This window comes from Podarcis filfolensis (assembly GCF_964270895.1).
Source record: "Podarcis filfolensis genome assembly, chromosome: 14".
NCBI lineage: Eukaryota > Metazoa > Chordata > Lepidosauria > Squamata > Lacertidae > Podarcis > Podarcis filfolensis.
Genome location: NC_139616.1, coordinates 9873269 through 9889175, shown reverse-complemented (window position 1 = coordinate 9889175; position 15907 = coordinate 9873269).

The following is a 15907-nucleotide window of genomic DNA, read 5'->3' as shown; positions in this document are numbered from 1 at the left end:
ACCATGGGCACCAGGCAGCGCTTCAAGTCTTTCTGATGCTTTTTGAGGCTCAGCCATCAGCACAGACCTTGATCTCAGCCACCCATCTTACGGGCCCTTCTCTACAAGTGTTTCCCTGTGTTCTTCAATTTCGACAATGCTTCTCAGTTGTCTGGATGGACGATAGAAAGTTGTGTGTGTAGAAACTAGCTTACTATACAAAAAATAGCATTTGCTGCCCCGCCCACTCTTGCCTCTGGCTCCTCCCACCACAGGCATGTGGTCCCTGGAATAGGCATAAGCAAACTCGGCCCTCCAGATGTTTTGAGACTACAATTCCTATCATCCCTGACCACTGGTCCTGTTAGCTAGGGATGATGGGAGTTGTAGTCCCAAAACATCTGGAGGCCTATGCCCTTGCCTGCCCTGGAAAGTTGCCCAGAGGTGAATGCGGTCCTTGGGGGTGAAAAAGACTTCTTGCCCCCAATCTCAGGTATTACATGGCTTTAATTCTGTGGGAGGAGGTGTAGCTTCCTGGTGAAGCCTTGCAGCCTCCTCATGGAAAAGCACCCATTTTTGTGTATGGGGAAAAATCCTTCCTTTCCCCTTCAGCCTGGCACAATCAAACCAGGCAGGCGAGATACCTTTTTTTCCTGGAAAGCAGGAAAAAAGCACAGCTGCTTTTCTTAACAGCTGTATGTGGCAGGCAGAAATCCAGAGTCAACGCTGTCTTGCCTTTGCAAGAGTGACACGCCGCTGCACCTGTTACATTTCTGCTTGACAGGTAGTCCCTTAAATTGCCAGGAGCCTCGCTGAAAGCAAAAACTTCCTTATGCAACGAAAGACCAGACAAGTTTTGCACATCTTTTATGCCTGGTCTGGCCTGCTTTTGGGGGCCTGCAGTGTGTCCTATAGTAAAGGTCCAACAAAGGTCCGTATAGTAAAAGCTATGGTTTTCCCAGTAGTGATGTATGGAAGTGAGAGCTGGACCATAAAGAAGGCTGATTGCCGAAGAATTGATGCTTTTGAATTATGGTGCTGGAGGAGACTCTTGAGAGTCCCATGGACTGCAAGAAGATCAAACCTATCCATTCTTAAGGAAATCAACCCTGAGTGCTCACTGGAAGGACAGATCCTGAAGCTGAGGCTCCAATACTTTGGCCACCTCATGAGAAGAGAAGACTCCCTGGAAAAGACCCTGATTTTGGGAAAGATGGAGGGCACAAGGAGAAGGGGATGACAGAGGCCGAGATGGTTGGACAGTGTTCTTGAAGCTACCAGCATGAGTTTGACCAAACTGCGGGAGGCAGTGGAAGACAGAAGTGCCTGGCGTGCTCTGGTCCAGGGGGTCACGAAGAGGCGGACACGACTAAATGACTAAACAACAACAGTGTGTCCTATCAGCAAAGAGGTTCGGTTGATGTTAGCGAGAGACGGCATGGCCTTTTCCGTGCAGCATTCCAGTATGGAATTTCCTCTACCAGTGGCAGACTTCAGGCTTTAAAATTCCAGCAGCGCCTGCGCAGCACCAAAATTTGGCACCCCACCCCCCTGCCTCTCACCTTCTGTTGTTTGTCATTGTTGTGGCAGCCCCTACAATGCCCTCTCTGTTGAGCACCCATTGTGGGGAGAGCAGTTGCACTCCCCATAATCCACCTCTGCCTCTAGGGCAGAGGTTTTCAACCAGGGTGCCTTGAATGATGGTCATGGGTATCACGGGCTCTGTCCTTCTTTCTTTCCTTCCCTCCCTCCTCTGATGCCCTCTCACGTCTCTGCCTCCCAAAGGCTTGCACAGCTGTTTGTTGCAGCAGCCCTGACTATAAGCTCCACAGGCGAATTGTGCCTCTGGGAGTAATCTGGGGTGGGGGCATCTGGGGTGGGGGGCAGCTAAGAGACCAGAAACAGCAGCAGCAGCTGTCTGAAGGACTCCCAAGGAGAGGGGAGCAGTGGCGTAGCGTGGGGGGTGCAGGGGGGGCCGGCCGCACCGGGCGCAACATCTGGGGTTAGGGCAAATCCATGGGTTAGGGGGCGCAAATCCACGGGTTAGGGGGCGCAAATTACTTGCCTTGCCCCGGGTGCTGACAACCCACGCTACGCCACTGGAGGGGAGAGGAGGCTGAGGGTACACTCCCAAAGGGAGGGTGTTTGAAAAAAATTGAGAGGCTGCCAGCTCTGCAGGCAAGGGGTGACATAACTGGGCTCCTGAGCCCCACAGGGGTGCCTCAGAAAGAATGTAGTTGGTCAAGGGAAACATGGACCCAAAAAGGTTGAAAACCTCTCCTCTAGGGAGATTGGACTGGCCCCATCCCAGATGACTTTTAGGGAGGCATCGAACCCATCTTTATTTCGCTTGGCTATTAACATTTATTTTCATTTAAGGTTCACACCCATTTAAACACACACACATATATATAAAGAATCATGGGAACTGTAGTTTACCACCCACAGAGCTGCAATTCCCAGTACCCTTTTTTAAAAAAAATAAAAAATTATTAAATTTTCCATTTTAACAATCCAATCAAATCACATTGAATATTCCAAATTATACAAATACATATCATATAGTCTGAATATTCTGCCAAATTATAATTTTTTATTGGGACTTCCCATGCTTCAAGTTCGGGGGGCCTCTGATCATCTTATATATCTACTGCCTTGAGTTCCTGTTGTTAACCTGCAATTCCCAGCACCCTTAAACTACAGTTCCCAAGATTCCCGGGAGAAGGGGGAACTAATGTGCTTCAGATATCAGGTGTGGATGCTTTAATATTTCGTTTCAGCTCTGTGACGGTTTAAACCGGGGGCTTTGGGGGCGGGGCCGTTGCCTTCTCTTTTATTGTGCATCGACTGGAGAGCCAAAAGGCGGTATAGGTTTTAAAAATGGAATGAGCGAGCACCGGAAAGGGAATCCCCCGCCCCCAGCCTCTCCCCTCGGCGCGGGCGGCGGGGTCGTGTCTCTTTAAGGGCCGGGGGAGGCGTGCCCAATCCTGGCTGCACCAGCCGCTCCCACATGACACTGACATCAGCCGCAGCCGCATCCCGGACCCGCCGTCGGGGCTGCCATCGCCCCCCCCCCCGCGCCAGTCTCCCCCCCGCCATAAGGCGCTCCAGCCAGCCCGGCTTTCCTCCTCGCAGCCATGTCCGCCGGCCAAGCTTACAACGAGGAGAAAGGCGGCTCCTCCAGCCTGGGGGAGCCCGAATATGGGCACGATCCGGCCAGTGGAGGGATCTTCTCCTCGGATTACAAAAGGTGGGGCTGTCGGGGGCGCGCCTCCCACCCGATCCCAGGCTGCGTGTGCGGGAGTGAACCTGTTTCTCCCGCCCCTCCTTATTTTATTTTATTTTTTGGGGTGGGGGGAGGAAGCAACCATAGCTGGCTTGGATTGGGGGGGGGGGTCAGGATCGCTCCCTTCGTGCTGCGGCCAAAGACAGGGCTTTCCTCCGGCCTCGGGATCATCCGCCTGCGCGCGCGCGCTCCCGCTTGGCCTTTGTTATGGGTGGCCCAGATTTCTCTCTCTCCGCTTCTCCCTCCATCCCGGGGATGACGCGAGAGGCGCTGAGCCAACCTGAGCGCGCCACCTGCGCCCAGGCGAGGCTGGCACCGGGCGACGTGGGCCCGGAAAGCTTCCCCTGCCTTCCAGCCTTATAAAGATTTTGCCAGGGGGAGGAAGAGCCGGGGCTCTTAGGGCAGCACCTGTCGGGTTGCTACCGCGGGGCCCCCACCTGCCGCCGGCCGGCCTTCTTACTTAACCACCAGGGCGTGGCACCAGCTGTCAGCTTCAAGGCTGGAGGTTGCCCCCTGCAGAGCTTAGGAGGGAGGTGGCGATAGAGGGAGACGAGATTAGAAACCACCTGGGCTCCACCTGCCATTGGCTACCCAGTGCCGTAGCAGGGGTTGCTGGCGCCCCTGGTGGGCAAGTGTTATCCCCCTGGTGGAGTGGGGTGGGGTGAACAGAGCCGCCCTCCAACTGGCTCCCCGCCTGCTCCCTCCATCCACCTGCCCACTGGACTGACCCGCCTGTCGCTGTGCCTCAGCCGCCAGGGCTCATGCCTGTCGTGCCTGATTGTGCCCCTCAAAAATGTGGGCCCAAGGCCCCCTGGCCCCTTGTGCTACTCCTCTGGTGCCCCCTACTGTTGGCCTTCCTTTTTTCCAGGCTACCAATCCCAGGGGGCATTGGCAGCCTCTGGGAGGATGAGACCTGGCTCCTTATTCCTTGGTACGTGGGGTGTTGGAGTGAGATTGTTCCTGTGGACAGGTGCTCTTTGCTCGTGCTCAGGGGTGCTCTTTTCTGAGGGATTTTCATGGCTCACGGATATTGGGAGTTGTAGTCCAAATGACATCTGGAGCAGCACATGCAACCCGCTCTTGATCCACAGGGTTTGTTTCTCAAGATGTTGCATTGAGCAGGGTGTGGAACTAAATGATAGGTCTGAGGTTCCTTTTCAACTCTGTGACTCTATGATCTGCTTCCAAGTTTCCTAACCCTTACAGAGGTGGCCTAAAATCTATTGTTAGGCTGTTCATGTGCAATAATGGCTTGTGGCAAAGATTTCAGCCATGTTAATATGCTGCAGTGCGAGTTCAATTGGGGAAAACATTTCTCAGTTTAGGTCAGGGAAGGTTGGCCCCACCTACATTTGTGCCGCATCCACACCATAGACTTGCAGCTCTATGACACTACTTTAAACACTTATGGCTTTTCCCAAAGAGTCCTGGGAACTGTAGTTTGTTAAGGGCGCTCCTTAACAAATTCTGCTCAAAGAGCTACAGTTCCCAGAGTTCCCTGGGAGGAGAGTTTAACTATTAAACCACTCTGTAGCTCAGTGTGGGATTAGGGGTCTCCTAAGAGCTTCCGGTGCCTTCAATAAACCATAGTTCCCATGATTCCTTGGGGGAATCCGAGACTGTTTAAAGTGGAATCAAAATGCTTTAAATGTGCAGTGCGGATGTGGCCTTGGTTTATGGCCTTTCATTGGCTAGGTGGGCACTGAGAGAAGCACCTAGAAGCAAGAGACTGGCTCTGGTGCAGCCAGGTGGAATTGCTTCCCTCTGGCTGTCACCTTCCATCAGCTCTGACTGCTGAAGTTTACGTGGCACTGCTGCACCTTAGGAGACCAAATGCCCTCCGAAGTTAGACCTTTATTGGACCTGCCCAAAGTATAGCCATGTATAACTGCCAGCTGCCTTGTTCTTGAAGCTTTGTGGACGCAGACCTGAGCGGTACCCAAGGCATGCTGCTCAAACCCTCCCAGAATAAAAGCAGTAACTATAAAATAGTTTGGCCAATGAGAGTTGGCTGAGGAATTTGCATCCCACTGGACTCTCCTGAGGACTACTCACATGACACTGGCACTGCTGTAGGTTTCAGTAAGCCTGTATGGCAGGGCCTGGCAATCTGCAGCCATAGCTTGAGTCTTAAAGCCTTGGGTGTGTGAAAATGCTCTGTGCAGATGCCTGGCAATAGTCATCTGTTCTTCCTCTGGCCATCTGCTGGGTGGGGAGGATGAGAGAGAGGGTGGTAGTAGCAGAAAGCAAGAGAAATGGGGGTGATCCAGAGAGAAACAGGGTGGCAGAATGAGAGCAGAGAGGGGGCCAGGACCACTTCTGACTCTGGCTTCACCCATTCCAAGCTTCTGACCTGCCCACCACCAGCCTGCATGCCCCCCCCCAGTTACTCCTAAGGGAATGTGGGGCTTCACTGGGGAAAAGGTGTCCCATTCCCCAAAGTGCTGACTTGCCTCTGCACAGCCACTGAGTTTAACTATCATGTGCATGCTGATGCCATGTGCTTAACTCTAGGGCTGGGCAAAATATTGATATATTGTCCAAAACTGGTCTGAAGTCTATATTGTGAGATCAGTTTTATAATTTTTGACCTGGCAATATATCGCAAATCATGATGTGTGTGTGTGTTCGCTATGCAAAAATCGCAATGTGGGAAAAACCGTGAAGCTGGCCAATGCTTCTCTCGATTCCTGCAGCCCTTGTTAGCTCTGCCAGCTCAATTCTCCCCTGCCATCTGCAAGGGGCAGTGAATCACAAGAGCAGGCGCTGGCAAAAATCACGATGCAGGAAAAGCCGTGAAGCCAGCCGATGCCTCTACATAGCTCCATCCTTATTTCAGACATCATGATATATCAGTATATTGCAATGTTTAGCTGGTGAGATATCACAATGTTGTAAACCAAATATTGCCCTACTTACCTCATCATGGATTGGCTTTTGGCACCCAATCACAACTGCAGTTTGAGCATTTGGAGGTAGTGCCAGAAACTGACCTGTACTGAGTCCAGCCTAAGGGGTTGGCATGTACACAGCTGACTCTTGTCTGTGGTGCCGCATGGATAAAAGCCGGCTTGTAGAGCAGCTTAAAAAATAACATCTGGCATGGTTGAAATGGGTTTTCCTTGGTTCTTAGAGCATGATTCTAGCAGAAGCTAATGGATGTTATGGGGAGAAACTATTAACCTGAATCAAGCCTTCCAGGCAAATGAGCTTGTGAGTAATTGGGTCTCTGCTATTCACTTGCAATCTTTACACTCAGAGTGGTTGTCTAGTTGCTGACACTCTAGATCAGGCGGGAGCCTTTGAACTACAACTCCCATCAACCCCCAGCAAACCTGGCCCAGTGAGGTTCCCCATTCCTGACAGAAGGGGTTACAGTTTGTGCTTTTCTGGCTGAACTCAACCTGGGGTTCTCTCGGGATTCCTTGAACTCAAAAGTTGCAGAAAGGTGGCATGTGCAGCTTTTGTGTATTCTAATCATGTTGAGATTCTTGCATTGCAATGGGTTGGACTAGATGACCCTCACGGTCCCTTCTAACTCTACAATTCTATAATTCTTTGTGATTTGCGGCACTGGGAACCCGTGTCAAGGGTTGTCCACACCCAACACAAAGAGATGCTGTCAGTGTTTTCCAACACTAGGGAGAGGTACCAGTATATTCCTATGCTCTCATGCAAGATGAGCAACAGACAGTGCACTGTAAACCTATTGTTCTTTAAAACTGGGACAGGTAGCTTTTTTATCCTGAGGGCCGCATTTCCTTCTGGGCAACAATCTGAGAGCGACAGGATGATGGGCTAGAGGCAAAAGTGCGGAGAGCAACAAATGTGCATTTTAGCTTCCTAAAGTAGACTACTTTCCACACACACAAACCTCTTTAGACTCCATCTAAAGAGGCAAGATGCATTATCAGAGTTCAATGACATATTCCAGTCAGGCAAAAGCATGTTGGCTATGAAGCAGGACCAGCGGGGATTGTGGCTTGGAGGGAATTTGAGGGGCCAGGCAGAGGGGCTTGGGGGGCTGCATTTGGCCTCCAGGCCTGAGGTTCCCCATGCATGCTTTAAATTTATGGCAGTGCCCTATGATACAACGTAGGTCTTGGAAAATGCAAGATGCAATATGGATTTTCTTCTTTAAAGCCCTACCCAGAACTACAATAACTGAAATATAAAAACAGCATAAAATACAATGAAATAGATTGCAATGGATTGCACAGGAACTGGGGGCATTTGCTGCTGATCTATACAAACCAGGAACCCCTGGGTACACAGAAAGGCTTTAGGAATTCACTGAAACCACAATGTTGTTGCCACCTGCCTAATGCCTACAGTGACACCAAAGTGCTGAACGCTTTGACCAAATGGAATGACAGGGAGAAGGCGACCTTTTAGGTATCCTGGCCCTGAATTGTTGTGGGCTTTGTAAATGAAAAACAGAACCTTAAACACGGCACAGTAGCATATTGACAGGCAGTGTAGTTCTTTTAACAGTTATGCTATATGCTGGCAGAAATTAGCTCCGCTCAGCAAGCAAGCTGCTGCATTCTGCATCAGCTGCAGTCGCCAGACCAACTTTAAGATCAGCCCCACTCAGAGTGCATTGCAATAATGCAGTGTTGAGATTGCTAATGCCTGAATGACTGGTCGTGTTATCCCTGCCCCAAAAAGGTTGCAGCTGGCCATACCAGCTGAAGCCGCTAAAAGGCAATCCTGAGTGACGGATTGAGGACTACACCCAGACTGCAAAGCTGTGCCTTCGGAGAGAGTGCAACCCCATCCAGAACGGGCAAAGGACCAAATTCACCTTCCACTAGGCATCACTGCCTGCCGCTGGAGAAAAACACAATCCTACACATTACAGGAAAAACTCAAAATGGATGTCAACCCAGGAATGCCATCTGCTGCATCAGGTCACATGAAACATTTAATCTCACCCTGCCAATTAAATTTAAGGAAGATTGTACATGTTAGGGACATGGGAAGCTGCCATATACAGACTGAGGCCATTGGTCCGTCTTGCTTCTCACTATGCTGAGTGGCAATAGTTTTTCAGGGGTTCAGACAGAAATCCTCCCCGGCCCTACATTGAGATGGCAGTGACTAAACCTGAGACTTTCTGCATGCAAATCACATGCTCAACCTTTGAGTGAAGACTCTTCCCCTGACTGTTGTTTAAATCTGCAATAGGCAGATTTAAGAGGAAGCACCTTACTGAATTGGTACTTCTTATTTACGGGATTCGTGTTTTAGGGCTGCAATGGTGGCAGTTGTAGCTCTGTCTCATCCGCAACTGCTTCTGGGTGTGGGGAACCTTTGGTCCTCCAGATGGTGCTAGACTACAATGCCCATGATCCTTGGCCATGCTGACTAGGGGATGGTGATGGGAGTTGTAGTTCAGCAACGCCTGGAGAAAGTTCCCCACACCTACCTTATATAATAAAAAGTTGCATCCGGGAGCGTTTGTGTGTTCGAGATGCTCTGCTGTTGAAGCTGATTCAGGGAACTTTAGTGCAGAGATGACCAAATGAATAGGAGGGCATGCTGTGTCTGCTATTACGGAAACCCTCTTTGTAGTACTATAGAGACTTTCCTGAATTACGCTGTCTGGTAAATATTAACATTTGTTTTCAAACAATCTTGATAGACGGAATGCTGTGTGATCCATAGTTGACATCTATGATGCTTTTGCAGAATGTATTTGGCTTCTGGGAGCTACAGAGTGGGGCAACCAGCTCTGCAGGCTTCCTGCCACCCTTGGAACAGAGGTTGCTAGATTCCAACTCGCATCAGTCCCAGTCAGTGTTATGCTGCTGGCTGCTGCTAGACTTGTGTGTGTTTCTTATTCAAAAATCCAGATTCACCCCCTTGATTGTTCTGCCTCCCAAGTTCTTGTTTCGCAGCATTTCATATTATTCCCTCAGAGCCTGCAGCTGCAAGGACAGACTAACCACTTTCATGGTTCGGGTAAGAGCTGCTCTGGTACATTGGACAGCTCACTGCTTCCAGAAAGCCCGCCATGATTTGATTTGCCTGCTTGTTCCACAGCAGCAAAATGACAGGAAGTTTCCTCCTCCATCCCTTCCCTTTGCATTTCAGCGAGGAAACTGAGCTTCTGTTATGGAAGTGGGATCTTCTGCAACATGGTGTGTGTCTTTGTGTGCGCGTTTTGCCCACCTCCACTTTATCTGATTAACTTTGGAGGCTGTTGCTTAATAATAATAATAATAATAATAATAATAATAATAATAATAATAATAATACTTTATTTATACCCCACCCATCTGGATGGGTTTCCCCAGCCACTCTGGGCGGCTCTCAACAGAATATTAAAAACACGATAAAACATCAAACATTAAATACTTCCCTAAACAGGGCTGCCTTCAGATGTCTTCTAAAAGTCAGGTAGTTGTTTATTTCCTTGACATCTGATGGGAGGGCATTCCACAGGGCAGGTGCCACTACTGAGAAGGCCCTCTGCCTGGTTCCCTGTAACCTCACAATGAGGGAACCACCAGAAGGCCCTCAGAGCTGGACCTCAGTGTCTGGGCTGAATGATGGGGCTGGAATTGCTTCTTCAGGTATAATGGGCCAAGGCTGTTTAGGGCTTTAAAGGTCAGCACCAACACTTTGAATTGTGCTCAGAAACGTACTGGGAGCTAATGTAGGTCTTTCAAGACCTATGAGCTGCAGATTGAGGCAAAAGCTTTGGATGCTGCTGAGACTGTAAAATCATCAATGAACAGCTAACTGCACTAATATCCTCCTTAGGGCACTCCCTCAGCATGTCGTGGACTGATAATGTGGAGGTCTGCTGTTCTCTCACTAGCTACCTGACATTTAGAAGACATCTGAAGGCAGCCCTGTTCAGGGAAGTTTTTAATGTGTGACATTTTAATGTATTTTTAATCTTTGTTGGAAGCCGCCCAGAGTGGCTGGGGAAACCCAGCCAGATGGGCGGGGTACAAATAATAAATCATCATTCCTGACAAGGTAACTGGAAGGGACATCACTCATGTGGACATGTGTTGGGTTTTCTGTCCCACCCTCACCTGGGACTGGGACAAATAATGCTGCTATTACATGGATCATTTGTGTTGCCTCGAAAGACCATACACTCCTGCCAGAGATGGCCATAGTTGAAACCTGCCACATGATGCAGAGGTTTCATGTAGTAAGCAACATCATGTGCCACAGATCACGCATGAAGGAGGCAAGGAGCCATCACATAGTAGTGTTGGGGCGGGGGAGGTTGCAGCTTGTGCCTGCAGATGGTGGTAAATATTTCAGCTCCAAGAGCATGCATTTGGAGTCCCTGGCATACAGAGAAGTATAGAGGCATTCGGCTCAGTTCAGAACAGCTAGATGGCGTCAGGGCAAAGACCTCTGTCTGAGACCTTGGAGAGCCACTGTCAGTCAGAGCAGATATACAGTGGTACCTCGGGTTACAGACGCTTCAGGTTACAAACGCTTCAGGTTACAAACTCTGCTAACCCAGAAATAGTACCTCAGGTTAAGAACTTTGCTTCAGGATGAGAATAGAAATCGCACGGCAGCAGCGGTAGGCCCCATTAGCTAAAGTGGTGCTTCAGGTTAAGAACAGTTTCAGGTTAAGAACGGACCTCCAGAACGAATTACGTTCTTAACCTGAGGTACCACTGTAATGGGAAAGGGTCAGAGCTTGGTGGTGGAATCATAGAATTGTAGAGGTGCAAGAGACCCCTGCAGAACAGGAATCCTGCCCAGGCAGTCTCTGGTGGGCTCGAGCCACCAACCTTCTGGTTAACAGCCAGACATGTACATGTTCTGCATGTGCTCAGAGGCACTTCCCTAGCCAGTGAGAAGACAGACATGGTGCAGCTCTGGAAGGTTTAGTTTCCTTTGGATAAGACGGCCAGGACCATATAACACTGGTCCTAAAGGATCTTCACTGGCTCCCAGTACGTTTCCGAGCACAATTCAAAGTGTTGGTGCTGACCTTTAAGGCCCTAAACGGCCTCGGTCCAGTATACCTGAAGGAGCGTCTCCACCCCCATCGTTCTGCCTGGACACTGAGGTCCAGCTTCAAGGGTCTTCTGCTGGTTCTATCACTGCAAGTAGTGAAGTTACAGGGAACCAGGCAGAGGGCCTTCTTGGTAGTGGCGCCCGCCCTGTGGAACACCCTCCCTTCAGATGTCAAGGAAATAAACCACTATCTGACTTTTAGAAGACATCTGAAGGCAACCCTGTTTAGGGAAGTTTTTAAGGACCGGTGTGTTTATTACATTTTTAGATCTGTTGTAAGCCGCCCAGAGTGGCAGGGGAAACCCAACCAGATGGGCGAGGTATAAATAATAAAATTATTATTATTATTAGACAGATTGAGACTTTTGATGCCTTTCACTAGGTGGGGCTATTCATCCATCTAGTCCAGGCATAGGCAAGCTTGGCTCTCCAGATGTTTTGGGACTACAACTCCCATCATGCCTAGCTAACGGGACCAGTGGTCAGGGATGATGGGAGTTGTAGTCCGAAAACATCTGGAGGGCTGAGTTTGCCTATGCCTGATCTAGTCCAACCTTGCCTGCACTCACTGGCAGCAGCTCTCCCTGATCTCAGGCACAGCTCATTTCCTATGACTTGATTCTTTACCAAGGATTGAAGCTAAGACCTTCTGCATGCAAGACGCATGCTCTGTCTGGGCTGTGGGTTCCTCCCTTACCCTCTGCACTTCTAAAGGGTGGCCTCAAGATGGCAGTGTTCCCTGCCCTTTGGGGTTGCGGTGCTCATCTCGCTTTATTGGCCGAGGGAGCCGGCGTACAGCTTCTGGGTCATGTGGCCAGCATGACTAAGCCGCTTCTGGCGAACCAGAGCAGCGCACGGAAACGCCGTTTACCTTCCTATTTATCTACTTGCACTTTGACGTGCTTTCAAACTGCTAGGTTGGCAGGAGCAGGGACTGAGCAACGGGAGCTCACCCTGTTGTGGGGATTCGAACCACCGACCTTCTGATCAGCAAGTCCTAGGCTCTGTGGTTTAACCCACAGCGCCACCCTAGCTCTATCAGTACATAACATGTGAATCTGGAGAGGCCGTGTGCAGGTCCTGGACCACTGTGGTGGGATGGATGAGGGAACATAAGCTGAGCTTGAAACTTGGCAAGATGCTTGAGGCCCTGTGGGCAAGTGGTTCCCGAGAATTTGGTTGATTGCTTGACCAGGTCAGGGTTACAGTCCCCCTGAAGCAGCAGGTATGCAGTTTGGAGGTGATTCTGGACCCATCTTGGGGCCCAGGTAGTCTCAGTGCTTCTTATCAGCTGTGACTGGCCCAACAGCTATGGCCTTTCCTGGACTTTGGATAATTTGCCCACAGTCGTTCAGGCTTTGGTAGTTTCAAGACTAGATTACTGCAATGCACTGTACTTGGGGCTTCCCTTGTGCTTGACCCAGAAACTGCAGACCAGGGCAGCATAGAACGTCTCTGCTTGGAGGCCTGCACTGGTTGCCAATTTGTTACCAGACCAAATCTGAACTGTTGCTGTTGGTGTATATAAACAGCTTGGGATGAGTTTACTTGCAGCAAAGCCTTGACCTCTTCGATCTGCAGAACTTGCGTTGTTATAGGTGCCACACATTACCTGTTCCGTATTTTAAAGGAATTGTTATTTAATTCCTGCAGCACCTAAACATTGGAATTTCCTGCCCACTGACAGGCCCCTCCACTGTATTCTTGCCAGCATCTGCTTAGAATGTTTTTGCTAAGAGAAGCCTACCCAGACCTATAAGATGTTGATGGGTTTTAATTGCTTTTTAGCTTACTGCTGGTTTTAATTGTCTTTTAAATGTTGCAACTACTTGCTTTTCTCTGGCTTTTGGTGATAATTTTAATTTATTGTAAACAAATGAGAGGTTTCATTATAATTGAGCAGTATATAAATTGTATTAAATAAATAAATAAGAGCATATGAGGGCCATAGAATAAAAGTTTGAGGTTCACCACCCCGGTCAAAAATGTAACATAAGGGAGATGGAGGCATAGTTTATGCAGGGATTACTCATTCCAGGTTAGCTACAGTACTTCTTACCTTGCTTTATGCTGCAATCCTATATGTTCAGGGATGGGGAGCCTGTGATCCTCAAGATGTTATTGGACTTCAACTCCCATCAGCACCAGCTGCTGTGGCCAGCAGTGAGGGATGATGGGAACTGTAGTCCAATATCTGGAGGGTCGCAGGTTTCCCACCCACTAATCTACTTCCTATGCCTCCCCTGGCAATATCTCATGGAACTTCTTTGTTCTAAAACCAATTATTGTGTTTTTTTTTTTAAAAAAAAAAAAGGCTGCTGTTTTGCACGAAGTCCTCTGAAGTCAGCTTCGGTCATATATGGGCTTAAAGGTAAAGGTAAAGGGACCCCTGACCATTAGGTCCAGTCGTGACCGACTCTGGGGTTGCGGGGCTCATCTCACTTTATTGGCCGAGGGAGCCGGTGTACAGCTTCTGGGTCATGTGGCCAGCATGACTAAGCTGCTTCTGGCGAACCAGAGCAGTGCATGGAAACGCCGTTTATCTTCCCGCCAGAGCGGTACCTACTTATCTACTTGCACTTTGATGTGCTTTCAAACTGCTAGGTTGGCAGGAGCAACGGGAGCTCACCCTGACGCGGGGATTCAAACCGCCGACCTTCTGATTGGCAAGTCCTAGGCTCTGTGGTTTAACCCACAGCGCCACCCGCATCCCATTACACAACATTTAATACGAATCCATGCAAGATTCCATGCATTTGGGGTTATACCCTTGGCCATCCATCTCCACTCTCAGTAGCAGCAATAAGAAACTTCTAAATGTAGGAATCCTACATTGCTGTTGGAGAGGAAATTCAGAGCCCAGTCCTATGCATGCCTAATCAGAAGTGAATCCTACTGTTTTCAGTGGGACTCACTCCCTGATTAAGTGTGTTTAGGATTGCAGCCATAGGGTGTATTGATGGAGGAGGTGGGGGTGGGGTGTCTAAAGCAGGAATGGGAAACCTATGACCCTCCAGCAGCCGCTTGGACTCCAACTCCCATCAGCCCCAGCTGCCATGGACAATGTTGAAGCATGATGGGAGCTGGAGTCCCAACAGCATCTGAAGGGCCGCCGGTTCCCCAAGCCTGGTCTAAAAGCTTATCACGTTGAACGGGGCAGAACAGCACATGTAGAGAAATGTAACAATCCGCCAACAAAGAGAAGCGTGATCAGGGAAGACGCTTATCTGCAAGTTCTGTGTTGCATCAAATGTAACATCAAGATCTTGCAAGAATAAGTTCACACTCTGTATAGCCTTGAGGCTTACGCTTAGAGAGTGAAGGCCTGGGGGGAAGAATTTGAGTGGTTTCCCCTCCCCATTTTTACATCCTCACCCCTTCAGAGCTTTACTTAACATTGATTGAGGCTGAATGCTTTGCTGCTCCCAATGTTGAGTTGACGGCTCCGGTCCTAACATCGCTTACCTGGGAGTAAGCTCCATTGTATTCCACAGGTCACAGTTAGGATTGCACTGTTAAGTAGGGGTAGGCTGATTTGCTTCCCGCAAAATTTGAATGCATGCTGGCTTGAAACAGTGGTGAAGATGATTGACTGTAGTCCAGGAGTTAACAGTTTTATGGAGAGACCCTCTGTTGTTGGCATCCGTCTGTCTAGGGAGACAATGGAGGGGTGTGCCTTTGGGAGTGAAGTCACATTGTCGGAAGGTTACAACACCTTCTGTGGCTGTAGAGACTGATATAGGAGAGACATGTTTTGTTGCAGCTGGGGCAGATGATGATGTTCGGTTGTGCCTCTGTCTCTGCTCTTCCCAGAGGGCATTCCTCCTCTGGTCGCTGCTGTGGATGCCTAATCTGACTTTATGTCGCCAAGCACTGCCATTGCCCATAAGGGATTCTCATATGGCAGCGTTAATGTTGCCAGCCTTCGTGTCATGTTTGCAGACATCACAGAGATGATCTGCCAACAGGCCTGGTGTCTGAAGGCAGCTTCCCTTAGAGCACGTCCTTATGGATCCTGCCATCTTCCATTCTGTGGACATGGGAATGCCAGCTTGGATGTCACCGAGACAGAAATGCAAGCATTCTGGGAATGTGGGCTTGGGAGAGCACATCTTTGAGACTCTGTCCTTTGAAGGTGACTCGGAAACTGCAACTAATCCAGAATGCGGCAGCTAGACTGGTGACTGGGAACGGCTGCCGGGACCACATAACAGCAGTCTTGAAAGACCTACACTGACTCCCAGTACGTTTCCGAGCACAATTCAAAGTGTTGGTGCTGACCTTTAAAGCCCTAAATGGCCTCGGTCCAGCATACCTGAAGGAGCGTCTCCACCTCCATCGTTCTGCCCAGACGCTGAGGTCCAGCTCTGAGGGCCTTCTGGCGGTTCCCTCACTACGAGAAGCCAAGTTACAGGGAACCAGACAGAGGGCCTTCTCGGTAGTGGCACCCGCCCAGTGGAACGCCCTCCCACCAGATGTCAAAGAGAAAAACAACTACCAAACTTTTAGAAGACATCTGAAGGCAGCGCTGTTTAGGGAAGCTTTTAATGGTTAATAGGTTATTTAGTGTTCTGTTGGAAGCCGCCCAGAGCGGCTGGGAAAACCCAGCCAGATGGGCGGGGTATAAATAAATTATTA